Source organism: Balearica regulorum, chromosome 18 (assembly GCF_011004875.1).
Source record: "Balearica regulorum gibbericeps isolate bBalReg1 chromosome 18, bBalReg1.pri, whole genome shotgun sequence".
Taxonomy (NCBI): domain Eukaryota; kingdom Metazoa; phylum Chordata; class Aves; order Gruiformes; family Gruidae; genus Balearica; species Balearica regulorum.
The window spans coordinates 11,404,637-11,429,026 of NC_046201.1; the positions used below are offsets into that span (position 1 = coordinate 11,404,637).

The following is a 24,390-nucleotide window of genomic DNA, read 5'->3' on the forward strand; positions in this document are numbered from 1 at the left end:
GGCTGGTGCAGGAAAAGATCTACAAGGACCCCAAAGCCTCTTCCTCCAGGTTCCTCTCCAGGGCAGACGGGGGAAGCTGTGCAGGTATCTGCACACCACAGGGGAATCGTGAGGGTATCCTCATGGAGACAGGCTGCAGTTCTGGTGCTGGAGCCTCAGTCCTCGCTGCTCAGCTAAATAGAGATTTGCAAGCAGAGACTCATCCCCTACCCAACACAGACTGGCTGTATGGTAGGCATCACCATTCAACTGGGGTTTTTTGTTCCTAATCTGTATTAAAAAAACTGCACGTAAATTCTATCTGCCTGATACGACGCAGCACTAACAGGGCCACAAGTCTCTCCGAGTAGGAAGACACAGATAACTGATGTTAACAAGAGCATCCTGCAGCCTTTTGCTGTTTTGCACCCACTCCACGGCAGCTTTTCCTGTGACCTGAGAGCCAGGCTGGGCTTTCCCGGTGGCACCAACAGTGCACAGAAAGAAAGAGTCGGACAGAGATGTCCTGTGCTCAGAAACTCATCACACAAATGAACTGAGGGTGGGCAGGAGGGACACTGGTGCTGGTGAGCCCAAGCCAGAACACGAGCTCCGTTCGCCCATCAGCTATACGAAGCAAAACAAAACACCCTGATTTCACCTTAGAACAATGAAAACAGATAAAACCAGATAAAGATAATGAAGCAAATAATAACCAGAAGAGATATGCAATAAATCATGAAAGCTGGAAAAGTACACCAGGAAATTTGCATTTTCCCACCCTTTGCCGAGAAACGATTTCGTGATGTGCTTGCCCTGACCGTCTGCAATCACTAACAACTACAGAAGCCGGAGCACCTGCAGGGACCAGTAACGCTTGAGAAACCAGTAACAAAACTCAGGGCTTTCAGCGGGGCCACTGCTCGTCTGAGCACAGCAAGACCTGCGGGAGGTTTCTCAGCAACGCCGGTTTAGCAGCAATATCTGCCGGGGCTGGAACTACGAGCAGCGACTCCTTAAAAAGAGACTTCCAGGCTAGAGAAGAAAAAAAAAAATATATTTATCCTGAGCCAAGGAGCTATGAAAACCCAGCACAGGAGTGTGGGGCCACGTGCTTTGTTGCGGAGAAGCCCTTCACGCCTGCTTTCAGGGACAAAATATAGGGAAGAGAGGTGCAAATACTGGGGAATAAATAATTTATCTATTGCTTTGCAGGCTACAGCTCTGCCTGCAGATGGGCTTGTGTGAGGCTGGAGACCACGAGCATGGTGTTATCCCACCTGGGGGGCGAGGAGGGACATTTCTTCAGGAGCTCAGGGGAGCAGAGGGATTCCCGAGTAAAACAGAAGGGTTGGTGAATAAAATTTTGGCTCAGAGCAGGGGAAAAATAAATGGTGGGTGGCTTGGTGACAGCAAGAGCCGGGTGTACGTGCCATGGCTGCTCCGCTGCCGTACGGCTCTGCTTCCTCTGACTGCATGCGCTGGCCGTGGGTTTTTTATTTTATCTTCTGGGTGATCTGCAAGGGAGACATACGGAGGTAAAACTGACTGATCTCCTGGAGACGATTCCCAGAAAAACAGAAGAGGAGGAGGGGAAAAAAAAAAAAAATCAAAAGGAGATAACCTGGCACTTTGATGTCCTTATTTTCCCAAACACGCTTTGGCAGCTAGGTCTGAAAACAAGGGCAGGAGCATCGCGTGGATCAAAAACCTTTGGCAGCTGCTTCAAGGGTAATCTGTATTCCTTTGGCACAGCAAACTCCAGCCTACGTCACCCTGGCCACCGGCACCCTGACCAAAGATGCCCCAAAAGGCCATTTGTGTCACTAAAATGAGACCTCTGCATCCACGCGGAGCAGAGAGCTGCAGCCCCAGGACCCACCGGCGAGGGTGGACCTGCTCCACCGACGGGCACGCAGCGTGGACTCACCGAGGCGTGTTTGAAGCCGTTATCTCAGCGGAAGTGTTTTTTCCTCTTATCTCTGCAGAGGGTTTACTCCTCGGTGTGTGCGACCAGCAGGAAGGAGGCAGCTCGGGCTGGACCAACCCTTCCCGCAGCGGAAATTTTGGCAGGAGCTCGTCTCCTTGGCTTGATTTTTCGCAAACAAGCGCTGAAGGGTTTCGGGTTTGCAGCCTGGTGGAGCTCACATTTTTCCACCTTATTATTTTTCCCTCTTTCTGGAGCGTGAGGTTCAGCTCGTGGGGGCTTTTCAGGGTTTTGTGCAAGCTATCTTTCAGATTTGGGTTTGTGTGGTTTCGTTACACCCACCTTGAGTTTTATTTGAGAAAGGCCCAAAATACAAAGTGAGTAATTGGCCAAACCCAGCGGGTTTTGCATGGTTTTAGGCCAACATTTTTCAACCGCCTGAATACATAAATCATCTTGGTTGTAAAGCTGGGCTATAAAAGCAGAGGCAGTTCATTCACTTTCTTATACATTTAATACCATCACGGCAAGAAGTAATTCTGCCCCAAAATCACCTATTTCCACCCACTGAGTGCCAAGGGAGTCTGCACAACCAGCTGACGTGGACCTGGTGACACGTAGACATGAACTAGGACAAATCACACCCTTCGCCAGGCACATGGCAGCCCCCAAAAAGGTTGTTTTTAAACTAAAGATGCAATTCCGTATAGCCACTATCATGGTATTTAAGGTCTGACACGTGCTCCTGAAAAACTTGGGATTATCCTATTTAGTGTTGAGTATCACCCGAGTCCAGTCATTGATTTCTGGGGAAAAGCTCAATCCAAATGTGACACCAAATGCGACAGAGAAAAGCTTCAAACACGGCTCCAGGAGGGATGTACCAGCAACGGGTACAAGATATAGGGAGTGGGAAGATGCAGTTTGCAACTCCAGATGTTAAGCTCTCAGCATCTGAGGGTGTTCATAACTTGTGAGATTTAAATTCTGCTGCCAGCACTGAAGGAAAGGAAATGAGGGCGGAAGGACCTGCCTGTGCTGTCACTTTTCATTGTTTCATTAGGACTTCCATGAAAATTAGTATTTTTCTTAAAGCCACAATTCCTTGGGTTGTAAGGCTATATGAGAAACTCATCTCTCTGATATTCCTCTCTAAACCTCATATCTGCATAGACAATGCAACCCCAAAAGGAGAATGTTAAAGTCAAAACTAGTCAAAAGTTGCAAATCTGTATTTTCTAGGGAAAAGAGGGTGGGACTACAGACTCCATCCATCCAATCTCTTGTTGAACTTCATGGGACCTGTGGTACTCCAGCATTGCACTTTTTAAACAAAAAGAGACGGGAACGAGAGTCCTCCCTACCCCAGACACATACAGCCACACACAAAAGCCTTCCAGCTGGTAACACCTGATCAGAGGATAACTCACAGTGGAAGAGACTTCAGTAGGTCATGCCGCCCAACTTCATGTTTTCCGTGGGACGCCTTTGCTTCTGTCAGGATGCACCGAGCATGGCTGGGACATCCTCTCCTTGCTCCAGGCTGCAGCCCTGCGGGTGTGCGCCCTCCCCAGCCGCGCGATGCGCTCCGATGGCAGCGGGGTGGAGGATGCCAGCGCACGTCCTCTGCAGGGCAGTTCTCCAAGGAACGGCTCCACCAACCCAAGTTGCCGCTGAGCCGCTCTGGTCCTCGGTCCAAGGGACCATCAGCAGCTCCGAGCCACCTCCATGGGGATGGATGCTCCGAGGGCGATCACCCACGGTCAGAGTTGAAACCCATCACTTCGCAGTTACAGCCTGGCTATTTAGGGAAAGCACTTCTCGTTTCCCCCGACCCTTTTTCCTCCTGACGGCATCCTGCCCCGCCATGGGGAAGGGCTATTCTTAGAGACGTCTATTTTGGGTTGGAATGCTGGAATTAAGATCCTTCCTTCCTTTAAAGAAAACATGCCAAATGATATTTAGAAAGCTTCACCCCTGTTTGAAGGCTATATTCTGGCTGCTGAGCGAAGCAGATTTATTTGTTAGCTTAACATTTACGAGAGGCTGCGATGTGCCCAGCCCCACTGCCCCAGCACCAGGACCACCCAACCACCCTCCTGAGGCTCTGGGAAGTCGGGTGATGTTTCCTTTAATGTGCCGAGTAGCTACCACGGGGTTTATTCATTCCCTCTTTCTTGGCAATGCTTTGTATCAGCTTCGAATAGATTTAGTAAAATATTTTTCATCAAAACCTTTTTTGACAGAAAACAGCTTCTGGACACAATGGAAACTTTTGTGGAGAAGAAAAATTAAAATAAAACCTGCCTAGCTGATATTGGAGACCTTTATTAGAAACCCAAAGTTGTTTTCCTCCTTGCAATGTTTTTTGGGAAAGTAAGCTGATGCAACAGATGCTCTTTTTTTCAAGGTGATACAAGTTTGTTGTGGAATTATCAGAAAAGTTCTCATGCAATCTTCACTTCTGGACCAGGAATCGCTTGCGAGTGGGTGAATCTGACAGCAGCAGCTCCCAGGCAGAGCTGGGAGCAGACCCTGGGGACATCTCTTGGCTTTACGGCAGTGTTTGCTGCCCCAGCACCGGTCCCCTGCAGAGATCAGAGGGCTGGAGGAGAGTCCCACCAACTGCTTTTGCCTCCAGGCTGGACCACGCTGTCCCAGGCTCAAGCACCGCAGCCTCCGGGCTCTCCTACCCCATCCTGGGGCAAGAAGGCAACTCTGTTCCTTCCACATAACAACACTCAAAGGATGAAATACGCATTTCCTCCCTAATGCAGGTTTCTCCCAGGGCTACAGGTTGCAACAGGGCTGCATGGTAGATGTTCAAAGGTGTCTCAAATCCCAAAATAAGCGTGGCTTTTCACAGGTAACAATGCAGTAAGATTTCTGGGAAAACATATAAAATAATATGTATTCACCTTGCCTTTCAAATCTATTATCCCAAGGACCTGGAAGGGTCGCTGGTTTTATACAGCAGCTGAGATGCTGATGTAGCCACAGGACTCCAAGATCCAGGGGCTTGAAAGGAACAAACGCAAACATCTCAGTGTTCACCATAAAAACAAATTAGCTGGTAGTGAAACCCCCCTTCGAAATGGCGAGATGAAATTACTTGGCAGAAACTTAGTTTTGGACCAAGGAAGCAGCACGGCTTGCACGGGGGCTGTATCAAACTACTGTGTTTCCTCTGCAGATGCCTCCTCCGGTCCCCGCACAACTTGTTCGGCACCGACCCCGTAACGTGGCCCCAGCAAAGCCCTGGCACTGCGCAGTACCGGGGGGCGGCCTGGGCTCTCACTCCCACCCTCCTCCACATTTTCCCTTTCCAAGAGCAATGCCAATGCAGCGATTTTTCTGGAAACCTTGAAAATAAATTTTTGCCACTGTGTCTTTCTCACCGGGTGCTGGAGAGACCCAGTGCTGGACAAGTGAGGTCTATTATCGCGAGGACCTGGAAGGGTCGCTGGTTTTATACAGCAGCTGAGATGCTGACGTAGCCACAGGACTCCAAGATCCAGGGGCTTGAAAGGAACAAACTCAAACATCTCAGTGTTCACCATAAAAACAAATTAGCTGGTAGCAAGGCTGTGAGTGCCTCCTGCATGGTCCCCATCACCGGGCAACGTTCAGCCAAGGTAAGTAACCGCCACGCACATCTTCCATGAGGGTCCTCCATGAAAACCAGCACAGACAGCTGCCACCTGACTCCTATGCACACACACTCTATAAGGATTTCAGCATTTTGCTAAGTGAAGCAAACGAAAGCTGATTCTGGCTTCTGGCAGCAGCCGCCCCGTTATTGCTTTAGCAGCTGCAGGCTGAACCCTTTGCAAGGCAGAGCCAAGAGCCACGACAAGCTGTTGGGCTCTTCAGCCCATGTCAGGGTTTTGCAGCGTTCAAATCGGGTCTCTGTGGACACGCACAGAGCTACGGCGTCCTCCACCAGCAGACCACGACCGTCCATCGGAGGAGCCCGTCCACCCCCGGGCATTGCGAGCCGGGCATCCTCCTTTGCTCCGTGTCCCCGGCCAGCCCGGGGATGTGACATGACTTTAAAGCGGTGGAGTTATCCCAGGTCTCCTCTAAGTTATCTCCTATTATATCTGATTAACACAGACTACATCCTGAGCAGAGCTGGCTGGGAGCTGCAGTTTCCATTACTTGGGAAATCCTGACGTTAAGGGAGAGATTGATTCTGATTCTGCATAAAAAGCTAGAATTCTTGTGTTCGCCAAGAAACAACGTTTCCTCCCACCAATCAATTTAGGGCCATTACAGTGTTTTGCTTCAGTGACTCTTTTCATTATTCCTTTCATTCCTATGCATTTCTTAAATTATGTGCTGCGTGCATGTGGAATTATGCAATCTATAAAGACAATATAATATTAAAATTTACAGTCTACATTACATGAAATTAATTTAAGAGACAGAACAGAAACATTCTGCTTCTGCTGGAGTTTTGATGCTGTCCAAACTAAATATTTCAACTTCTTTTTTGCTGCTGGAAAATGTTGTTGGAATCAGCGCATTTCTACTACGTGGTTCAAGTTCAATTAACCTGCTTTTTCGTATGGAAAGTTATCCTGAGCATAATTTTTCAGTGGCTTTAATAACTGAGATGGTCCCATCCTACTCATCCCCAAAACACTCTCACCCATCTTTCATTTGCTGATGTTAAAACGCTGTCCCAACCAATAAGCAATGAAGACAGAAACTGAGACCGCGTTTTCCCAACCTCATACTCCGAACCTGAAAATTGGCACAAAAAGGCCACTGAGAGGCTCAGAGCAATTTCATCCCCACTCACTTCTCCACGGGCTAATCTGGATTAAATAACTAACTTCTGCTAGGTTTGATGGGCAAATTTTCTAGTTCTCTATGCCAACAAAACATGCAATAGGTCTTTTACGTGACTTGACTATGTTGCATACAATGTGATGAGAAATATGCATATATAGATATACATGCCCACAAGTCATCTGAATATTTTGATTTCACATGGAGACATGGAAAAAAAAGGGAGTACAGAAAGAGCACAGACAGCGAGAGGGATTTGCTGCACGTTTGGATCCTGAGAATGCAAAAGATGGTGAAACCCACATCTGAACAGAGCGGGACTGCAGAATAATGAGTTGCAATGACTGAAGATGCCACTGCCAATTTTGTTTGCTCTGCAACACCCAGTGCTTGGTGCTCTCTCTGCCTTCAAAGGGTTTTCAGTAGCAAACGCTGCTTTGTTGGAAACACCCCACAGACAAGAGGGAAAGGCAAATCTTCTGAGGGTGCCGGGGGTATCTCGGTGTCTCCTTCAGGGCTCTTCAGCCCTCAGGGCTCATCCCACACTGAGCTATGCATTACAGATGATTTTGCAACAACAAAAATGCTCTTTTCTTCCGTCAGCTACTGATACTTGGCACGCCAGGAGAGCTACCTTTTTTCACTGCCTCCAAAACAAGCTACCTTTCAATAGATTTTACCCCTGGCAGCCCATTGCCCAGGACCACAACATGGGTATCATCTGCAACAAGAATGCCAATGTCCCAGAAAAAGCAACGATCAAGTTTCCAAAAGCATCTGTAGGGCAGCCGGCGTGCAGGATGGGGCAAGCCGCAAGGCAGCTCCGCACCCTCCCCTGGGCAGCACTGGGGCAGACGGGATTTTGCTGGAGGATGCCAGACCCTGGAGCCCTGTGCAGAGCATCACCGGACCAGCCACCGACGGTGCAGAGCTGGGCAGAGACATTCCATTGGGACCTTCTCGTCAGCTAACGGGCTACAAGCTCTCCCCCAGGCATGACGGCTCAACAATGACCTGCGTGTCTGTCTGCTGGCCTCGGCTGTTTGCGAAGTTCCCTAATAGCGAAACATTACACTAAAAAAAAAAAAAAAAAAAAAAAAAAATTATGTCAGGCTACATTTGTCAGGGTCCGGTTGAGTGAAGCCAGGCCAGGCTGGTGCCTTCCAGGAAGAGCCCTGCCGTACAACCCATCCATCCATCCACCCCACCAACGTGTCCGCTCTGCCCCTTCCCCGGCCACAGGAGATCTTTCTTCCGTGGCTAAATCTTTATCTTTTGCAGGAACTCAGCATGGGTTTGGTTTTCTGCAGCTTATTCCAGCTGCTGACAGACATTCCTGTGTTAATCCTAGGGAAAGGAGAACCGGGAGCCACTCTCCACAAGCTTGGGTTGATTTGGGCGCAGCCCAAATGCGGCAGCGCTACGCCAGCTTCAAGGGACACATTGCCCACATAGGTTTGCTTGGTGACCAGCCAGCTGGAAAACGGAGACAAGGATGGAGTACATGGCAGGGCCCAATCCTGCACTGCCTCTAGGAAAATCACATTTTGCAGCAAAGGTAGGATAAAAGCAACCTCTAGCATTCTGCACGCAGAAAGATGCCTGCGTCCCCCAAAGCAACCAACAACATGGCCCCAGTGGGGCTGCAACGCCGAGGGGTCGGCACTGCAAACTCAGGCACGGCTCTTAACAAGGTGAGGAGCGCAACATCCAAGGGTTTTTATAAGCGACCTAAGAAAATAGAGATATTGGCACAGAACTCTGCTCAGACGCAGTCAGGACCGCACGCTGCGGTGCCAGGGAACTTGCTGAAAGGTAACATGGTCGGATGTACAAGGGGCAGTGCCTCAGCCCTGCTCTTCCCAACTGCTAAACCCTTCCTAGAAAGCTTCCAAAAAGAGAAAAGGGAGCTGACACACAGCGTGAAAAATGTAAAAGCTAATGGCCACGCTTCAGCAAGATTATAATCAAATAAAACCATGACGGACGTTGTTAGGCAAACACAGCCAGAGGCGTTGCTATGAGCCCCACCTGCAATAAAGCCTAATCTCAGGACTGGAGACAGCTTATTTTGAGGGCTCAAAGTGCCAGCGTACATACAAAACGCACCGTAAGGGCTTGGGAGCAATGCCAGAGCCAATGACACTTCTGCCTACAGAGAGGAGTTTCGCCCCGTCCTGCTCCTCTCCACACGCTCTCTGGGAACGGCACACAAACATTTCCAGCAGCACGCTCCCCACGCCGCGGCTGCCTGGCCCCTGCCTCGGCTCGACGGATTTTTAAACATAGCCACAAAAGAGTGCATCACCCCGTCCCTCCTCCTCCTCCTCCCCTCTGTGAGGACACGCGTCCTGACGACGGGGACCGCAGTGAGAGATTCATGCAGGACTCCAACACCCAAACCGCAGCAGCCCGTCTCTGTGCAGAGGTGGTTTTTAATCACTGCAGCAGCACTTGGGGGACTCCGGGAGCCCCAGGATGGCGGGGCTGGCACAGAGAGGGCTCGTCCACGTTGAGAAGTTTTCTCCTGTTATCTAAGCCCAGCCACCTCCCCAGAGACCCCTCTGCCCGCACCACACGCCACCCCTTTCCCGTCCCCTCTCAGCAGCCCTGCACACGCGGGTGCACGGACCCACAGGCCAGCTCTCTGGTTCCTGCACACACTCGCTTTATTTCCATGTATGTGGCTTCGTCCAACAGATGCCTTCTACTTTTTTGAACCACAATGCAAAAATCTGAGTGTTTGGGAAGGGAGCCACATCCAACACGCTTGGCACAAACTTCCCAGGGTGACTTAAACTGTCCTTGCCACAACCTGCATGCAATTTTTCTCCTTTTCCCTGGGAAAAGCTGCTGCATTGTCCTACCATCTCTTTGCACCTTTTAATTTCCAGAAAGCTGCCACTAAATTGCTCCCTGCTGCCCTAAGCAGTAGTGTTGGAGGATTAAAACTCAGGCTGCTGAAGCGCTCCGCAGTCCTGCAGAAGAAATCACAGCACGTGGCCGTGGGATGCTCATGCCATTATACACGGTGCCTGCAGCCATACCCACCGCATCTGATCTCCACCGCACCACGGAGCAGGGAGGAGAAGCACAGCGACCCGCCCAAACACGCTGGCGTGGAGATAAGGGAAATAACTCTGCCTCAGCAAAAGCTGCAGGTGGAGGGGAAAAAAAAAATAATCAAAGAGCAAGGAGTGTTGCTGAATCACCAGACATCAGGGAGCCAGGTAAACATGGCAGCAGTAAATAGCTGGGGAGTGTGCAGTACTTTTTCTTAAGAAAACCTCCTGAAATTTCAAGTAGCATTATTCAAGGTAGATTTGAGTGAACAGCTCTCTGTATTTGAAAAGAGGAGGAAGAGGAAATCCTTTTTCCAGGCAAGCTCTTGGCATACCCCAAATATACCTTTTAAGTAGAACAGCACAAAAAAAAGATAAATCTAAGTCCTTTGCAAATATGCTAAGAGTGTGCACAGAGCACGCAGCCGAAATGGCTGGGAGCGTTCGCACGGGGCCTGGGAGGGATCAGCACGGCCCTGCACAGCACCGCACAGAAGCAGCTTTTGTTCCAGCTGCAATTAGCGCATTCCTGCAGAGCCCCGAGAGAAGAGACATCCCTTGTCCCAGCCTCCAGCCCCATGCTCCCGCAGAGACACCCAGGCCAGCGGGGGGGATGATGGACGGCGTCCCAAAAGCAAGCGCAGGATGCTGCCTCTGCCAGAGAAACAGCTCTGGGAATGCGAGGAGGACACGGCGGCAAAACATGGGAGAGCATCCACAGCCGTGCCGGGGAGGGAGGGATGGCATGGGGCTGCACAGGGACAGAGCTCTGCCCCAGGGAGGGGACGGGGCGCTGCCTGGCCAGCCCGTGGGGCTCCTCTCTCCTATCCGGGGCCACCTGCAGTGAAGCCTCATGTGTCAGCTGGTGGCCCAGTCCCCAGCCTCTGCCATCCAGGAGACATCTGGTAGGTGTCTAAGAAATGGGTAGAGGTACCGGTCTCCTTCCAGCGCCTACAAAATGAGTCCCGAAGGGTAGCGTGGATGAGACGTCCAGCTCTGAGGTGGCTAAATCAGAAATGATTCTTCCCTCTGCGCATTTCATGTCATCATATAAGGCAGCATCTTCCCACGAGCACAGTGCGCTGCTTTATCTGATGGGCATGGGAGGCCCCAGCCCTGCCACGCACTCAGCACATCGTTTGACGACAAACACAGCAGGACTCCCAGCGTGCCCAGCAGAACCAGTCTCTGGTGCAAGCGGAGCTGCTTGCAGAGATGAGATAGGCGAGGGGCCGGGGGGGTTCGGAGCTGCTAACGCAGTGCCCTGCCTCAAGAGGCTGGAGAGTTTGTCTGCAGAGCATTTAGGAATCCCCAATGGGAAGCACATAGAAACACACTTCAGAGTGAAAAATATTATAAAGCTCAAACTCCTGATGTAACTGACGAGGCTCTGGTTAACACACATTTGGCTTCTACCTATTTACAGTATTACTGAAAAAAGAGGGTTTTCTTCTCCTGTGAGGTGCAAACCCCGTGCCGCTCTCCCCTCAGCCACGTGCCAAGCATGCAGCCACCCCCTCCGCCCACCCAGAAACGCTCTTTGCCTGTGCTCCTCAGCAGCAGACCTCCAGCAGATCACTGCCACGATTCCCGCTCCATACTGGGGGAGATCTCTGTCTCCAGACCAAAAGCAGGCACGTTTTGCGTTGAAACAGCTTCTGCAAGGTACTTGATATCAGCAGGGTCAGGGCACAGGGAGCAGGGCTCACAGCTCCACCCCAGCAGTCCCACACGGCGCCAAAAGTCACCATGGCTTCCAGCCATGACCTTCTTCAGTGATGACTGTGGTGCGTCACAGGCAAAATAAGAGAAAGCTGGAGGGTGTCAGCAAGGGCAGGGCCCTCGAATGCTCACGGAGACGCACCCTGGCTGTCCCTGCATGACTCACATGTCCCTCTGTGTCACAGAGACAGGCTGAAAGGTCTCTGTCAACCCAAGGTGGCACCAGGGATGTGAGGGCATCACCTGGGCTGTGCCAAGTGGTCCCCAACACCAGTCCTTCATAGCAAGAGAGAAACCTGCCCTCGCATGCCGCCCAGCACACATCTGCCAGACCTGCAAGGGGAAAGCCTTCTCCTGCAGGCACAGCCCCGAAACCTCACCCGCATTTCAACCGTCTACATAGGAGCATCACTTTAACACAGTTGTCTCTAACCTGCCTTTAAAGCCCTCACTGCACCAGAGCTTAACCACCACCATCACCACCAGGAAGCTGAAGGTTATTTCAAAGGATTTTGGACCTTCCCAGGCTTTGGGATCTTCACAGGTCCTGTAGCTTGCGGTCCTGCCCATCACTCATGCCTGAATCCCACATGTGGCATAAGCAACACGTTGACCTTAAAATGGTTGTTAAGGAGGGAAGTTTGTCTGATACTGATGTACGGAAGCAGAATGACGATGCTGTCCCCACAGGCATATCTCAGGTGCTGGCACAGTTGGTGACATCTAAAGGTAAGGTTTGGGATCCATGCATGGAGCTATGCAGTCATGTAACAACAGGATTTCCCTGCTTAGGGAAAAAAAATGAAAATACCCATTTAGGAAAGTGGTCTGTGATGGCCATGGGACAGAGGTGCACATCCCTTTTTGCACCCTTGTTTTTCAAGTAGGTTCTTGTGTGCTCACAAAAAGGAGCTCAGCACCCAAAGCACAGCCTTGAACTCCATACAAGCAGATAGATCTGATTGTGCCATCGAGTTTATTTAATTATGTTCTTGCTTTCCCCAATTCACTTACACTCTACTTCCCCATCCATCACAGGGCTGCAATTGCAGCAGGCAACGCCCTGGCAGGCAGCAGGCTGCCTGCAGTTAGTATCTGAATCGATGCTATTCGAAGCTGCCTGTGGGCGTTGTGCTGCCAGCAAGCAGATTTTTGTGCAAGCCCTTTCCAACTGACTGAAACGCAAACAGAGGCAGAGATGAGTCCAGAAGTAAGAGGAACCCAGTCCCAAAAGCTGCTGCAGATTCGGAAGCAGCTTGCTGAACTCTGCGTATTTTGCACCGATGGTTTCTGTCAAAGTTGTGTTTGGCTCCGAGCTTGTCAGCGAGCATCGGTCTGGGTCTCACGGGGGGGAAGAGGCTCTAATAAGAATTGGCAGAGTTGTCTTGGGCCCAACCTTGCACCATCGGAGTCAAAACTGGGGTTTTCCAGCTTACTGCAACAGGGCTTTCTGGAGTGGCCTTTATACAACATGGTGAAAACACCTTTAAAAAACCTCCACAGATAAATAAGCAGGGAAAAAACACAGAGAAAGAAGAAAGAAATTGTGAGCTTTCTTCTGACTTAAACCTTACATCTCTTCAGCTCTCCCCTTCCCCCAAATAATTTTTGATGAAAACATTTTCTAATGGAATAATATTCACATGTAACTAGCTATGATTTTTCTGTAGCTAATAACGTTATTTTGAATGGCTGAATCAAATTATTTTCATCTCCATACAAAAGCAACACAATGGCACACATGCCATCTATGGGATCAGTATCTGAAAACCAACAGAAACCTCCCAGGTAGAACTGTTTGGGCAAGGGGAACAATTGCAATCTTATCTCTTGGTATCAGCCCTGCAAAGTGATTTATTGGGATAATCAGACGCAGCACAAATCCCAGCTCCTCCTGTGTGTCACTGGGAAGAGCAGCCGGCACGGTGACGCTCCCAGCACCGCGGGAAGGGCATGGGTCGCACCGAAGGCGCCGGCACTCCCTGGGGACCCCTCCTGAATTCCAGCAGGTGACACAAACCCCGCCGCTCCCAGCGAGGATCAGCCCACGCATGGCCGTGGCTGGTCCCTCCAGGCACTTCACCTTTAGTCCATTAGCCCTAAAACACTGTCCTGAGGTGTGCGCAGCTTTATAAAAGTCTTAGTCACGCAGCATCTCCAGGAGACTCCCAGCTCGTTCTGACAGACCTCTGCTTCTTGAACCAAGTGTGAGTTATCCCTGTTACCCGCATCCCTGGTGCTGCGGGGCAGGAGCACGGGAGATGCCGCATCCACCCCACAAAGGGCTGCAAGAAAATTAGGGATAGGAACACCGAAGGTCTTTATTAAAGTTTAGGTGTCTTATTTGTGCAGTCTGCAGGGCAGAGGAAGCTAGGCCTTTGCAAATATTTAATATTTCTCTGGAGGAGAGTTCTGTTCTCGCAGGGTTGACTAGATGAAATACTTTCCTCTTACAACTCATTGTGCTCGGGCACGGGTTGGGGAAAGGACCCTGTTACAGGCTTCTGCTGTCTGACGCTGGAGAACGGGGCTTAGAGTAATAATGACAACAACTGTCTACAAAAGGATTTGATCCTATCCACACAGACAGGACCCAGCGTCGTTATGAATTTCATGAGAAATTACGGCGTTTTCTGTGTTTGCTACCAAGAAATGCTCAGCACAGCTCTGTGGCTATTGCAAAGCGATGCAGGCAGCCCGTGGGCAAAGGCTCCCACCTGAGCAGCAAACACCACGTCCTGGCTGTGGGATTAGGGGGTGGTAGACCTCGAGGCATGAGGAACCCCAACGTTGGAGACAAGGTCTCCCTTGGAGGACATGGCTCGGTGGTGGCCTCTGCATTTCAGAGCTGGCAGAGCACAACGAACATCAGCGAGCTGGCTCCTTTGCTTATTGTTATGTTGACCGGCTTTTTATTAAGGTTTAAGATCAAGGCCCTGGTGACCCTTTGGGCTGAGCAGTTCACATCTGAGTACACATTCAGGAAGGCTAGAGGGCCGGCACCCGCAGGCAACTGCCAAGGAAAATGGTTGTATTATCCAACAGTTTCCTCCCCTGAGACCCAATTCATGAAAGAGAAAAAGCAAAGCCAAGAAGCCTTAGGTGTGGAGCAGCAGCCCTACAAAAAAGAAAAGGGCCCATGAATTAGGGCTGTAATACATAACACCTCCATTTGTTTTCTTCATCACGTGTGTGTGATTAAAAACACACACATGGTGAAATGCAGGTTTCTGGAGAAAAATGATTTTTACCAGGGGAAAGAGGAAACACCACCACCACCACACACTAGGGTGGGGGAGACTCAAGGTGACTGCAGATTGAGTCCTGGTCTTCAGGGCCACCCTCCCCACTCAGCCACGCGTGCTGTGGCCACCTCTCCCATCGCGCCCGTGTCAATGCTCCAGCCCGGAGCATCCCACACCCATGCAGCCCCCACGGGAGCTCGTGGTCCGTTTCTCACCACCTGCACACTCGAGTGACTTCCTCACATCTCCATGCTGCAGAGAAACCCTCCCACATCAAAATTAACTGTCTACAAGAGCAGGGTGGTGAGACCGGCTGGGGCTCAGACATTACGACACAGTACAGCACCAGTTGGGAGATGCTTTTGTTTAAACAGAGGGATGATGGGACTAATGTATTAAGTGTTGGTTCTTCTCTAGTTCATCACGACATCCAAATGTGTTGTGCTCATGGTTTTAATCAGTTGTCTCCTGCAGAGATGAAAATGAAACTGCACCAAGGCAAAAGGAAAAGATTTTGCATTTCTAGAGGGAATCCCTGACTTGCAGCATGTTCTGGGCCAAGAAAATCATCTCACTTCTGCATCTGCTTGCCCTTATGTGCTTGGAGGGCCACCGCAGGATGGGGTGGAATTGCCTAGAAGTGGCACCAGCCACCACAACGTGCCTTCCCTGCCAGCCAGCCACACCAGGCATGGAGCACAGCACCAGGTACGGTGTCTCCATCCTGCACCGGTGTGGGAATTCCCCCCAAGATGGATTTTTTTTTTTTTTAAACCTCTCTGCTGTCAGACCAAGCCTTTCACTTGACATAAGGAAGCCAGAGCAGGAACTAGAGCAGCATGTGTGGGCGATACAGAAGGGAACTCCTCAGTGAATCACTTGCTCCTGTCCGTGAAAATCCTCCACCACTGTCATTTACATAATTAATGCCCTCTCATCCCAAAGGTTCCTGAATTGCTTGAAAGATACTGAATATAGTATCTCTCCTGCTACAATCACACAATGCTAAAGAAAGCATAGACATCTCTGTGGAAAAAGGAGATGTTATAATGCTACAGGACACCAATAGCTGGGACCAAAATTACCAGGAAGGTGTACAAGCATTTGGCCATTAAAATGGTCTTAACATCTCTGTTCTTGCAAAAAGCATCTTAGAACTTTTAAGGGTCACAAGGGCTTTGTTTTTATCTCATCTGAAAGACGGTACCTCCCCCTAGCTCCATGATGAGGAACTGGTTCGGTAATGGCTCTCAAAACATCTGCCACTTGGAGCTCCCCTGAAGCATCTGGGGACTTCTCCAGGCCCACACAGACACCATGCTGGGATATTTCCAGCCAACCCCCTCAAAACTTTTTATAGGAAAAAAGAAAGAGAAACCAGATGAAAAGGTTTAGTAGAGCATAGCAGGACAAGCAGCCCTTGGATGCCACAAGTGAAAAGACACAAATCAGTTGGATCTTAACTTCTGAGGCTCTGTCCCTGTTCTTCAGCTCCTCTCTGCCCATCTACACACCCCTTCCCCAGATCACCCAGGTCCTAAGCAAAAATGGAGCCCAAAAGTAATGAGATGGAAAGAAAAAGCAGAGTTCAAAGAAGGTTTGATTTCTCCAGCACCAGAAATGGCCCCAGAAGCACAACCTGCCCACTGGAAATCCCACAACACTGGAGACAACAACGTCCTCACCTTCAGACTACTGAAGAGAGAGACCCTTTCAAAAATTGAAATTGCAATTGAAAAGCGCTGATATTTAATTTTGAAAAGAATCTTTCACTTCCACCCCAGACTTTACCAAGGGCTGTGTCCACACAGATTTGCCCTTACGGTCAGGAACCACACGTTTGCATTCACGTTACATCTTCCAGACTCTCCAACCTCACCAAACAACAAGAGCTTTCATAGTGCTTGTTATTCACCTCTCCTCCCCTTCTTTAGAAGGGGAAAAATCAAAATACATGAACATGAGAGCGAGAATACTGTATTTTATAACAGCTATAACACTGCCATGATTGCAAACCACGGCTCAGCTTGTGTGGAACCAGCCTTTGAAGCCCTTGGCTTCAAGAGCAGATGCAGCAACGAGGGGCTACCTGCAAGCTGATGAGGCACAGCCTGTACTGGTGCAGACTCTCAAAGAGAAAAGGAGTAAAAGGGTTGAGAGTATCCACTCTGTTCCCTGTGTACATCTTGAAGAACTAGTATTTGTTGTCTAAATAAATTATTGTATCCCATTATTACCCAGGTTTTCCAGCTGGAAGCCCAGTCAGTCCTATGCAGCACGCTACTGTACCAAGCGATACCCATATTTCTTGAACATTTAGTCTCTATCTTTTCCATTTGATTGTCACCTGAATTTTCCACAGGACCTCTGGTTTAGGGACCAATTTTAGACCAATGGCCTCCAGCCCATGGTGGCATTCACCAACAGGGGAGACGTGCATGAAGGCAGGTTCACACGGGAGCAAGCAATGGCACCGCTCAGCTAGGTTACTGCTGGTGGTGCTCAGAGGATGTAACCAAGACCACAGGCAAATTACTGTCACAAGATCTCCACTGCAGACTTCTGGCTTTCTGTGGGAAGGAGATGCGTGACTTAGCAAGTCTGGGAATTATTTTTGAGTGAAAATCCTGTGCAGAAATGCACAAGAGGCACAGCGTTCTGCATTTCCCAGCAGACAACTTGCACCATAATCTCCCACCCCAGCTGGCCCTGGCCCCATGCAGGATGGACATATAAATCCTGCACTGCCAGACATGAGGTTTCCCCCTGCCGTGCTTGCAGCAATGGGAACAGAGAAGCCAGGAGCAGCCAGAGCTCCCGGAGGTGTCCAGGGGTTTGAAGCCAGAAGGCACAGCGTGTGCCAGAGCGTCAGCAAGGCACGCCATTCCCCACAGGGCACTGCTGCCCATCCAGAACGCCTCCTCAAAGGTCACGTCTCCAGATGGCAACAGTTAAATTCATTCCACGCAACAGGCTGGGTGGTGATTCATGAAGCTGTGCCTCGGGTTGTGCTGGCAGGACACAGCTGGAACAACAGCTGCAAGCAAAGTACAGCATGCTCTGGGGAGCAGGTGAGCAGGGGGATACAGGCAACCACGGAGAGGTCACAGCTGGGCAAAGGAGGTAGCCAAGAGTCTCTGCAAAGGAGAAGTGAGAAAAATCTGCCACCATAGCACCTCCATGTCTTGCCAGCCCAGGGAGAAACAAGAGCTGAGATGATGAGAAGAGAAGAGGATGCTGTGGCATCCCTCGGGGCAGGGCATTACCATGCTCCAGGGGACTCTCCTACCCGGGCAATCCCTGTCTTTCCCCAGCACTGTGGACCAGGGGGATCTACAGTCCTTCCCTCCGGAGCCTGGTCATCTCATGGTGTTGCAGCTCTGACAGCTTGAGAAACAGTAGTTTGTGGGAACAAAATGAGCTTCCCAGGCTTGGTTTTGTTCCAGAGCTTTTTTTTGGTGAAATCTGGGACATCTTTCACCCTTTTCAGGCCTTCTCACCATCCCTCCCAGAACAGCTAAGGGCAACGTAGACATCTCAGGAAGGTGGGCATGGCAGACCTCAGCTCAAAGGACACAGAGCTGGGTACGCCTGGGCACAGCTCCTGTGTCCCAAGGCCAGTCTGACCACTCGGTGTCCATCTCTCCCTCTCTGACAGTCAAACTCAGAAACCTGGACAAAAATGTTTCCAGGTCAGAGAGATTTCAAGAAATTAACATTTTCCAAAAGCATTAAAAAAATCCTAGTACATTTTTTTAACAATTCAGCTTCAGGGTTTTTTGGCTTATTTCCAAGAGACACCACTAATTTAAATACATGGGAATTGATGCGACTCAGCAAGGCATCCCACCGCTCTTTGTAAGACATGACACATATTCCTATATTCTCCATCACTATTTCCACCAACGGACCTCCCTCCGCATCCTCACTCTTCCTTACATGCTCTGCCTTATTAACAGCTTGCTTGCTGTCTCCACTCCAGCTCACCACGGCCATCTTGAGATGGTAGGAGGCTCCCACAGCCAGTGGGCTGGGGAGTCTTGAGCACTCTGCAGCACCTTCCTGGAACTGGTCCACAGCACATCAACATACCTCTGATGGACAAACATCAGCAGAGGGGAAGGGAAAAAGGGAGGCATCAGAAACTACATAGAAGACATGACAAACCGTCCCACACAGGCAGGGGCCCATTCTGCCCATAAATATCCACATTGCTGAGCCAGCAGCGTGCCCTCATGGCCAAGAAGGCCAATGGTACCTGGGGTGCATGAAGAAGACCGTGGCCAGCAGGTCAAGGGAGGTTCTCCTCCCCCTCTGCTCTGCCCTGGTGAGGCCACATCTGGAGTTCTGTGTCCAGTTCTGGGCTCCCCAGTTCCAGACAGACAGGGAACTACTGGGGAGAGTCCAGTGGAGGGCTGTGAGGATGATGAGGGGACTGGAGCATCTCTGGTATGAGGAAAGGCTGAGAGAGCTGGGGCTGTTTAGCCTGGAGAAGAGAAGACTGAGAGGGGATCTGATCAACACTTGCAGATATCTAAAGGGTGGGTGTCACGAGGAAGGGGCCAGACTCTTCTCAGTGGTGCCCAGTGACAGGACAAGGGGCAACGGGCACAAACTGGAACACGGGAAGTTCCACCTGAACATGAGGAAAAACTTCTTCCCTCTGCGGGTGACCGAGCCCTGGGACAGGCTGCCCAGAGAGGTTGTGGAGTCTCCTTCTCTGGAGAGATTCCAAACCCGCCTGGACGCCATCCTGTGTGACCTGCTGTAAGTGATCCTGCTCTGGCAGGGGGCTGGACCCAGTCTGTGAATCCTGCAGATGCAGTCAAATCTGGACCAGCAATGCCTCAATGCCCAGGGAAGCATGGCTGTAGAGAATCCACCCAGGAGTACCTCTGAGAGTCTCTGCTTATGAGACACTTGAAGTTTGGTCTTAAATGACTCGGTGCTCCAGATTTGTCTTGCCTAACTTTAGGCACTTTGCTAAGTAAGGTTCCCTGGGGAGTTGGTGGTGAGAGAGTAGGAGTCAAACATGGATGGACGGACACAGCCCCTTCATTCCCGCTGATGCACACACAGACTCCTTGCACTGCCACGCACATCCCTTCTCATCCTCCGCTCCATTTATAATGGAAAAGAAACATCCCTCCAGCAAAGTCAGGAGCTACGTTGTGGTTTTAATTTCACTACAGGCTTTTTATAGCTTCCAGTGAAAAAAAGCCATGTAATGTGAGAAGGTCGGGGTAATGTGACCAGCGTGCTCAGCGCTGCCGGGGACAGAGGCAAACGCTGCCGAGAGCGGCCAAGCACAGAAATGCAAAACTGCCGTCAGCAAACCAGGCTGACGTGGCCCCGAACAGCCCCCGGCACGATGCGGAGCCCACGGCCCCGAGGGAAAGGAGCTGCGTTTCTCATGCTCTGTTCCAGTCCATGTGTCAGCCTCACTCAGCTGATGAGTGCAATTACACAAGGAGCCCTGATGACCTATTCTGACACTGGGCTGGTGCTCAGTATCTCCAGGATCGTGCACTTGAGTAGCTGCTCAGAAGTGTCGGGGCAGGACACAGGGTCCCGTCCTTCACCGTAACACTGCAAAGCACTTTGAAGGAGCTGTTGGCTCCACAGGTCTTTACACTGGATTGCAGAGAGCATATTTGTGCTTAAGTCAATATGAAACTAATTGTTTGGGAAACTAAAGAATTCAGACCCCGGATTCCCCTTGACACAAGGAAACTTTATCCAAGTTGGTTGGAAGCTCAGAGTAAAACTGTGGAGGCACGAGGTAAAAACTTAAAGTGAGAAACAAATGGGACGGACCCCCCTGCACATGGGAAGAGCTGCTGGGGAGTGGGCAGGGATGGGAATAGCGGGGGGGGCTGCGGTCGGGGGCCGCGGGGCTGGCAGGGAGGCAGCAGGACCCCTGCCCGCAGCACGCGTGTGCGGCCCGTCCCTTACCAAAGTGCTCATTCACAAACTCGGCAGCCCAAACTGCCCTCGCTGCCACAGCAACGAGCTCTTCAGGAAGTCTAAAAGGGTAACAGGAAAAACAGCAAAGGCTAGGCACCGACTGCACCACCCACCAGCTCGCTCACTCGCCCTCTTGGATGTTTATGTAGCATCGTGAAATCCTGTATAACCCAACGGGACTTTGCTGGTTTCTGAAACGTTTGTGTCATAACAGAGCCTCATTCATCAAACATGTCGCTAATGAATTTTCCACTAAGCAAAACCGGGGATGCTCTTGGGGACAGCTTCTGAAACAGAGCCTGTGTTTGGATCCAACCGCTGGCCAAAACTGGGTTCCTTGTTTCAGATCAGATTTTAAAAAAAAAAAACCACAAAAAAACCCACCAAACCAAACATCCAAGTGGGGCATTCATCCCCAGCTTCAAGCCCTTCCAAAGACGAGTCATTTTTGCCTGTCTCAGATCTGAGGCACCTGCTCTCCCTCTCTGCAGAGCCACCCGAGACTTGCAGACAGCCACAGGAAAGGAAGAGAAGTCACCCAACCACGGACAGAAGAATCCCAGACCCACTTTCAGAAGGGATTTAGGCACTAAGGAGCCTGGTTTTGAGATTTAGACATGCATTTTTCTTTCAGATTAATACAAAGTGAGAGTCCAGACTGTTTGGTGCAGAAATCTCTTCACCAAAGCAGGACCTCAGCCAGGGCAAGGACAGAGGAGACGCTTGGTAAGTTGATGCCATTTGCACCTTTTCCTCCTCCACTCGCAGCCTGTTCCCCAGCCCATCGCAGAGATCAAACCCTGCCATTTAGCAGGTCATGGCAGGAAAACCAATCCCCCCCATCGCACAAACCACGTTTCATAAGGAGATTGCATTTCAGAGAGAAAACCTCCGGCATTTGGCTCCGTGACCCTACAGTGAATGAACCGTGTGGGCTGGGTGCTCGTAGATCCCCATCCAGCCCGGACTAGGACGTCTCCACACACGCAGCCCGACGTCCTCACCACTGTTCCCTGCGGGAACGCAGCTCAGAGGGACTTGCAAATATTTTGTGTTCGAGAAGAGTGAGTGCTTGCCAGGAGTTCTCATGAAGGCTATGGCACGCTGGGATCGGTTCCCAGTTCTCAGTCGAAAATATCCCTCAACATTAATGCTCAAGGCATGCCACAAAAAAACCCCCCACATTATCTGCTGGGACTTGTGGCAGGGACTGACTCCCTGGGAGTGTTTTCCTGCCCATTTTTAGCCTCTGTATGATTAGAGCTATATTGCTGTATGGATATTCTGCCTTACCCCACCTCTTAATGCAATGCCCATTACATCTTTTAGGGGAAGCTGCACGTAGATCTTTAATGACTGCTTTTTCTAATGGCCTGGATTATGTCCTTGCAAGCTCTCCTCAGCTGGGAGTCACCCTTTTAGACCTCAGACACAACACAAAATATAAAAATGAAGAGGCAAAAGTGAAAGAGAGGGGATGAAAGGCAGAGAGCTGGAGCCTGAAAGGCCCAGGAAGCACCAACCACCTTACAGTCCAACCAGCCCTAGCAAAGTTTCTGCAAGTGCATTGGTGTCGTGCCTGGACAACAGCAGAGTGAGATGCTGCAAACGGGAGGCAGAGAGCCTCCTCTGAAATGCCTCAATGTCCAGAGGTTGTACATGGGGGAGATATTCAATCATCCTGGAGAGCCAGGGAAAAGCTCTGGGCAGGAGATACTGGTCTTGATGCTGTTGGGACACCCACACTCTCGCTGACATCAATGGGAAACCCCTGGTTTGCCACAAAGGAAAGGAGCAGGTGACACAACTCCAGCTAAGATGACCTCAGACATGTTATAAAAGAAGCTGCACTCACTGTGACCCCAGCCTGTCACCAGCCACAAGACCAGAGGTGCGACCTCAACAAGAGAAACGTTAGCACGCAGTGGCTTTTGGCTGGGAGCTTGCAGAGGGTCCTTCTGCCCGGGGTGAGGCACCCATAGTCCCCAGGAGACCTCTGTCCCCAAGAAAAGCTGCATCAGCCCTGGGGAATGATGCACCAAAGGGATGGGGAGGGAAGGCGAGGTGGCTCGCCTGGAATTCGGGCAATGCGACCATTAGTCTTGGAGGACTGCGCTGCTACAGGGAGGGTGAGGAGGAGTTTTCCAAGGAAAAAGTGCTTATTCATCACCAGAATTCATCTGGAAATTGTCCAAAACCTGGCTGTTTGAAGAAGTGAAACTTCTCCTCAGCACGTCTCTCCTCTGACATAACTTTGAAGAAAAGTTTCTCCTCCCTACGGTGGGATCGGGGGCAGAAGTTCACTGTGGGACTGTCCCTCCCAGGCAGGGCTCCCTCTCGTACTTCTTGGCTCTGCTTCTTCCTCAGAAAACTTGTACCAGTCTCAGCCTGTCCTGCTGCAGGAAAAGAAACTGAGTTGTCAGGAAATACAGTCGTTGGGAAAAATCTCTTTCTATATGCTCCTAGTCCCCGTTTTGGGGTGCAGTGCCCAGGAAGCACGGCACATGGGGCATCTTAGAGCTCAAAACCGTCACCGAGTTGCTCCCGGGAGTCACCAGCACCTGCAGAGCTGCGCGAGCACGAGTACGGGCTTGGGCGAGCCTCGGGGCAGTGGGACGGAGGGATCCGTATGAAGACAAAAGAGGAGGGGTGAAAGACAGGCTGGGAGAGCGGGAGGAAACTGCAGGAGAGAAGAGGACTCAGGGATGGGTCCAGGCAGGAGACAGACCGCAGCAGAGTTGGGGGCTGTCCTGGAGAGCCCGTTGCTGCACTCCTGCCTGCAGCAACAGGGGCACACGCAGGAGAAACCAGGGCTTATGGGAGTAGCTGAGCTGTTGCAATGAATTTACGTATCACAAATCTTTACAGGTATTGCTCTGAAGTGATATAAGGTCTCACCCCCAGATGTTCCTCACATCCCAACCCTCACACTGGCATTGCGCTGTTGAGTGGCACTGGCCAAAGGAAAGAGCAGAGTCACGGCAGCCCCCGCTTCACACCACCCATCTCAGCAAGGCCAGATCCAGCGGTCTGGATTAGCTTGGTGCATCTTGGGGCACTGAAAGGAAACTTTGCATAGCTCCTGACAGGTGTCTGTTCAATAGCACGGCCTGCACATCTTAACCTTTATTAAAAATCAAATAAAATTAGTTTCTGTTTTGGGGAGGAAAAGTAATAAAAGATAACTAAAAATTAAATATAGATATCTTAAGTTCCACCTCTTGCCTGGCCCCCTGTTGATCCCAGGTACATGGGCAGAGGCTGACCACCGAGCTGGCCTGGGGCTTACCCCACACCAACCTCCACCACGTGGGTCACTACCCAGATCACTCCAGTACATGAGGCCGTGAAAGCCCAACACTGCGAGTGCCTCCTCCAGCCCTCGTGTTTGCGAGTCTCAGGCTCTGAAAAGCCAAGCTCCAAGTGCAGGAGCTCACCCTCCTGCCCAGCCCTCACCTGCTGCTGCTCTGAGCCCCGAGGGATGCTGGCAGCCTTAAGAAATTGAGAGATTTCCCTTGCAGGGACATGGCTTGTCTCTGCTCTTTCATCTTTTATTAGATGCCGCTCAGCCCTTGTTATCTCTTTGTTTTCTTTAACAAGGTTAATTTTTGCCAGCCTAAGACCAGGGAGCAACCAAGCTGCTTTCACGAGCCAAATGCAGCCAAGGAAGTGTTATGAACACAGTCTTCCC

At 50.7% G+C, this 24,390-nt stretch overlaps 1 protein-coding gene across 4 annotated transcripts in view; it reads right to left on the reverse strand.

The window, feature by feature from the left end:
- The window catches only part of TEKT3 (tektin 3), an 80,656-nt gene that overhangs the window by 18,064 nt on the left and 38,202 nt on the right, over positions 1 to 24,390 (reverse strand). For 3 of the 4 annotated variants that reach the window (XM_010307510.2, XM_075770727.1, XM_075770729.1), the window contains exon 1: positions 3,337 to 3,702. The exons of the other annotated variant lie outside the window; for it this stretch is intronic. The gene's annotated coding sequence lies outside the window, so the exon portion shown is untranslated. Of the gene's footprint in view, positions 1 to 3,336; positions 3,703 to 24,390 lie in introns of those variants that run through there. 4 annotated transcript variants of the gene reach the window in all.